Source organism: Magnolia sinica, chromosome 15, assembly GCF_029962835.1.
Source record: "Magnolia sinica isolate HGM2019 chromosome 15, MsV1, whole genome shotgun sequence".
Classification (NCBI taxonomy): domain Eukaryota; kingdom Viridiplantae; phylum Streptophyta; class Magnoliopsida; order Magnoliales; family Magnoliaceae; genus Magnolia; species Magnolia sinica.
Window position 1 is genome coordinate 6,523,418 of NC_080587.1, and position 6,468 is coordinate 6,529,885.

General features: G+C 40.8%; 1 non-coding gene across 1 annotated transcript; it reads right to left on the minus strand.

Annotated features, from left to right (window-relative positions):
• Nucleotides 1-3,425: 3,425 nt before the first annotated feature.
• LOC131228337 (small nucleolar RNA R71) lies at nucleotides 3,426-3,532 on the minus strand. Its single transcript, XR_009162843.1, has one exon. It is a non-coding gene; the product is annotated as a small nucleolar RNA R71 (small nucleolar RNA).
• Nucleotides 3,533-6,468: the final 2,936 nt, after the last annotated feature.

A 6,468-nucleotide genomic window follows, 5' to 3' on the forward strand; every position in this document is an offset into this window, starting at 1 on the left:
GGGACGGGACCCCATGGGACCAAGATAGAGGATTTACACGTTGGAGATCAGAGAAATTCCAGCCACTCACTTTAAACAGGCCTGAAAGACATCCATAATGCAAGATCACAGGGTTCCCACCATCCGATCGGCTCCAAACTTCATACCTAGCCTGAAGACCATAAATTAACCGTACACGTTGAATATCAGCTCCCGGATCCTTGTGGAAGTAGCCCAACGGATAGATCAGCCCCTTTAAATCCTGATTTAGGGCCCACCTGGCATCCGGATATGCTTCAATTATGATCTCAACAGGTTAAATAAGCTGAAAATTCAGATGAGCGGAGCGGATTTATCATGAACATCACAAGTGGATCCCACTAGCAATGTCAGTGCACAGTGCGTAGGTGCACTCAATGTACACCGCATCCTATGAAGTCAGTCAGCGTGTGCTGACCGACTCAAAATCATCTTCCACGCCAGCGGTCGGATGCACGTCCACCGGTTGATCGCTGTGGGGCCCATCCATCATCCATTATGATGATCAGAGCCGTCCACTGTGTCTCTGGGGTAGGGAATACCCTCACTTAGGTGGACTTTTGGACCCATACATGTGTATGAACGTGGATCGTCAAAAGACGTAAGATGAACGACGAATTGAGTTAGTACAGTGGGCCACATAAGAACCTACCAAAACTACTCTTTCCTAACTGTATTTTCGCTAGGATTTTAATGGACTGTGTGGATTTCCCAACTGAATTTAATCATGGGCCCCACCAGCAGCACAGCGGAAGAAATCTGTTTTTTCTCCGTTTACGTAAGAGTAGAGCCTGCGGAGGAATCTTATGAGCCACCACCGTGCTTCATCGGTCGGATCTGGATCGTCCATAAGAAGCCCACGCCCCCCATCATCCTAACCTAGGTGACGTAATTCCAGAGAACAACAAAGATCGGTTTTTAACCGTTAAAACGCAGGACGAATGACGGAAGAAAAACATCATTGGACCGCACGAAAACTCTACCAAAACCATCCCTTCCTAACTGGTTTTTCGCCAGGAATCCAATGAACGGGGTGGATTTCTCTAAAAATCATACTGTGGGGCCCACCAATCATCACAGCGTACCCTGTTTACGCAGGAACGAGCGTCCAGGAAAACTGGCCACGGTGGGTCGTTCTGTGATCAATATCAGGGTCGGATCAGTGATCCAGACCATCCAGAAGATGCCCAGGGGGTCCATGAACACTACCATGAGACAGATTCGGTCACTGTTGATCGCAGGATTCCCCAAAAGCCGTCAAACACAACTGTCTTTGTGCTGCTGCGAAACTGGCTGCGTAAAAGCCACGCACACCGACTCCAGCAACCTTCCCTTCCACCGTCTTTCACATATATAAATGGGAGAGAAGAGAGAGAGGAAGGTATCGATAGCTTGGACGTGGAGCACAGAGGAGAGAGAGACAGAGAGTAGAGTTGTTCTCTTTTGTTTTTTTTCTTCTTGTTTATTTTATTTTGTTTAAGAGATTAGCCTAATTATGTTTATAGGCTAAACCTCTTAGCTAGGGCTAAGAGGTGAAGCTTGTAGTGAGATGGGAGACTCTATTTTATGCTTTTAATTTAATTTTAATTTATGAACTGAATTGATTTTAGTTTGATTATTAAGGGAATGTTTTTAGCCTTTAATGGTCAGTTGTGACTGAAATTACAATAGATCTGCGATGGTTTTGAGTATTTCTTTCTCCTTTTTATGTTTATGACGTCAAGAAGCCCTATTGTTCACCATCGTCTCCTGGGCATGGTTGGATGACGGTACCCTTCTTAACCTTCATATCATGTTGATTGGTTTTTAATTAGTTTAATTCCGTTGTTTACCTTGTCTCCTGGGTATGGTTTGGTGATGGAATCCATTCTAATTCATATACCTTTCATCTCTTGAAAACTATATTAAAGGAAGTTCAGTTGATTTTCATGGTTACATCCTTCAACTAGATGAAGATGGACTCTAAGTCCAGTTGAGTTCTTGAAACAAGCATAAGATCTCCCTGATCTCTACAAGTGGATCCTCTGAATCCCTAGTTTCCTACCTCTAAATTTCTTAAGTTTTACATTAATATTTCACCATTATTCATCAAATTATAATCAATTTAGATTTCATCTTAGTCTAATTTTACCTAGTTTCAGATAACGTACAGGTTTTAGTCCCTTGGGATTCGACCTCGGTCTCACCGAGTTTATTACTACATCACAACCCTATACTTGGGGAGTGATCAAGTTTTTAGCGCCGTTGCCGGGGACTGACGGCTACGATTCTCTGAAATTAATTTGTTTTAGAATTAGATTAAGATTAGGATTTTACTAACTTTAGTTTTAGATTTTTATTTTTATTCTAGAACTAACCTGTTTCCTATTTTGTAGGATCCTGACATCAGCTTCTAATTTGGTAAATTCCTTTCTAATTTCTCTACTTTTTCTATTTTTAGAGTTAAGGTTTGAATTTTAGAAATTTTCTAACTCCAGTATTTTCCTATTTTTAGGAAATATTTTATTTTTAGAAACTTTTTAATTTTAGGTTTAGATTTTCTATTTTAGAAACTTTCTAATTCTAACTCTTTTAGAATCTAACTTTGTTTCCTAATTTATTTTTAGAAATTTCCACTTTCCTTTAGGAATTTCTTCTTTTAGAGACTAGTTTACTTCTATCTTTCTTTTTAAGGATTTTCTAATTTTAGACATTCTCTTTAGAAACTGACTTGTTTTGTTTTCTTTCACAGGTTTTTAACTTAGGGACTTCAATTTGGTAACTTCTTTCCAACTCTCTTTTTCTTTCTAGATTTTCTTTTCCTTTCTTAGGATTAGGTTTTGAATTAGATTGAGGGCTGCGAGTGTTTCATGCCCAAGTGGGCCCGTGACAACACTCGACGTCTCTTGACTGAAGGAGGATTGGTTGAGAGGTTAACTATCCATCGCAGGACTAGACACCACTCGAAATCCCCTGAGCTAATTGAAGTGATGACTGAAAACCAACCTCTTTTACCCCAACCTAGGTTGGAGGACATTCAGGGTGAGAATGAGGTGCATCAAGCACCCCCGCCTCGTACTTTACGAGATTATTTACAACCAGCGGGGCTGAGAACGCCCTCATGCATGATTTTTTTCAAAAATACAGGACATATGGACATCAAGCCAGGGGTTATCCAACTCCTTCCTAAGTTCAATGGGCTTGAATCTGAAGAACCATATCTACATTTGAAAGAGTTTGATGAGATCATAGCCACTTTATATTTTCAAAATGTATCTGAGGACACAGTCAGGCTGAAACTCTTTCCTTTTTCTTTGAAGGAGAAGGCTAAGATGTGGTTACATTCACTGCGTCCTAGATCCATTGGCACATGGAATGATATGCAAAGGGAATTTATAAAGAAATTTTTTCCACATCATAAAACGATTACCCTTAGAAAAGCAATCATGAACTTCACCCAAAAGGAGGATGAAACATTTTACCAATGCTGGGAAAGGTTTAAGGATTTGGTCAGTTCATGCCCACAACACGGCTTTGAAACATGGCGCATCACAAATTTTTTCTATGATGGACTGACATCTTCCATGCACCAAATGGTCAAGACAATGTGTAATGGAGAATTCATTAATAAAAATGTCGACGAGATATGGGATTACCTCGATAGTCTTATTGAAAAAACACAATCATGGGACTATTACCCAAAATAGAACACAACGTCTAGGCCAACTCAATCTAAGGAGAAAGGTGGATTATATCTCTTGAAAGAAGAGGATGATCTCAAGTATAAAGTGACTATACTTATAAAAAAAGTTGAGGCCATGTAAGGAAAGAAGGATAAGGTTAATGAAAGTGTTTGCGGCATCTGTGATTGCAACATTCATACAACTGAAAATTGTCCTACGATACCTACCTTTCGAGAAGTGTTGAATGAACAATCTAATGCCGTAAATAATTATCAAAGACCTTTCAATGGACCGACCTCTTATACATACAATCCTGGTTGGAAAAATCATCCAAACTTTAGTTGGAGAAATGGACAAACTGCTACCCCTCAAAGTTTCTTCAATCAAAATCCAAATCAGGGGAAACCTCAAGAAGAACCGGTTCAAAATTCCATGCAAGAGCTGACCCAGGCAATTCGAGATTTTATACAAAAGATAGATTCACGTATGACGGTTATAGAAAAGGGGATGCTTCCTGCACAACCACTCCCCAATCCTAAACCGCAATACGAGATAAGTAATCCCAGCTTTTCAAATCAAATGGAGCACGCTAAATCCATCATCACTCTTAGGAGTGGGAAGATCATTGATAAAACCCTTTCGGTTAGGCCCGAAAAGCCTCAAGAACCAGAAGAGGACAATAATGATGGACTTAGTGAGGTCCCACAAAAATTAGAATCGGAACTTCTTGAAAAGCCAGTTGCTCCATTTCCCCAACGGTTGGTCGCACCAAAACCTCTCTTTAACTCTCAGGATATCCTAGAGGTGTTGAAATAAGTGAAAGTCAACATTTCTCTACTTGATGTCGTAAAATAGATACCTTCATATGCCAAATTCCTGAAAGACTTATGCACGACCAAACGACGACAGAGTATTCAAAAGAAGATCTTCTTGACCGAGAAAGTGAGTGCCATCCTAAAGCAAGACGTACTACAGAAATTCAAAGATCCCGGTAGCCCAACCATATCATGTGTAATCGGGGACCATCGAATTGATCATGCACTTCTTGACTTAGGAGCGAGCGTCAATCTGATTCCCTACTCGGTATACAAACAGTTAGGTTTGGGTGAATTAAAACCCACCCTAACCACACTACAACTTGCTGATCGCTCTGTTCGTGTACGAAGAGGAATAATTGAGGATGTGTAGGTCTAAGTTGATAGATTTTACTACCCTATAGATTTTACATCCTGGACACCGAACCCATCAATAACATGAGCACTCAGATTCCCGTCATTCTTGGTCGCCCATTCCTTGCCACTTCAAACGCAATTATCAATTGCAAGAATGGTGTCATAACTATGTCCTTTGGAAATATGACATTGAAGTGAAACATCTTTTTTAATAACGACAGAAACTTAGAGGATGATGACGATTTCTACGATATTAACATGATTGACTCTTTAGTGGAAGATACGACACCTCTGACCTTATCCTCTAACCCTCTAGAGATGTGCCTGGCCCACTCCCATGATTTTGATGATGACATGATTAAGGAGACATGTGCCTTGCTTGATACTGCACTGGTACTTGAAGTTAACCGGTGGAGGCCACAATTTGAAAAGTTGCCCCAAACTGATGTAGTGCCTCTACCGTCTAACCTCAAGCCGCCAAAGCTTGACCTAAAACCTTTGCCCTCTGATTTGAAATATGTCTATTTAGGTCAAAATGAGACATACCCGGTAGTGATCTCTGCCCACCTGGAGAAAGAATAAGAGAGTATGCTCATATCTACTCTCATTAAGCATAAGGGAGCCATTGGATGGACGATAGCGGACCTTAAGGGAATCGACCCCTCAATTTGTACTCATCGCATATATCTTGAGGATAATGCGAAGACTGCTCGGCAATCACAACGTAGACTAAATCTAAACATGAGGGAAGTGGTTAAGGCCGAGGTTCTTAAACTATTAGATGTGGGTATCATATACCCTATATCCGATAGTCAATGGGTGAGTCCAACTCAGGTGGTTCCTAAGAAGTCTGGGATCACCATCGTAGCCAATGCCGACAATGAACTCGTGCCAACTAGAGTTACTACTGGTTGGAGAATGTGCATTGACTACAGGAAGCTGAATACCGTCACGAGGAAGGACCACTTTCCTTTGCCCTTCATTGATCAAATCTTGGAAAAGCTAGCTGGTCATTCCTATTACTGTTTCCTTAACGGGTATTCAGGCTACAATCAGATTGAAATCGCCCCTGAGGACCAGGAAAAGACCACATTTACATGTCCCTATGGCACCTTTGCCTACAGAAGGATGCCATTCGGATTATGTAATGCCCCTGCCACCTTTCAGCGATGTATGATGAGTATCTTTTCTGACATGGTGGGGAAATATCTAGAGGTCTTCATGGACGATTTCTCTGTTTTTGGTTCATCTTTCAGCAAGTGTTTAGAAAGTCTTAAATGTGTGTTGAAAAGATGTGAAGAGAAGAACTTGGTACTTAATTGGGAGAAGTGTCATTTCATGGTTCATAAGGAAATTGTCCTTGGACATATTATCTCGTCTAAAGGAATCGAGGTGGATAAGGCAAAAATTGATCTTATCTCTAACCTACATCCACCCAAGAACATACGGGACGTGCGATCCTTCTTAGAACACGCTGGGTTTTATAGAAGATTCATAAAGGACTTTAGTCTCATCTCTCGTCCTTTATGTAATCTACTTTAAAAGGATGCACCATACGAGTGGACTGAGCCATGTCAGGAGGCTTTCACTAAGCTTAAGGGCATGTTGATTAGTGC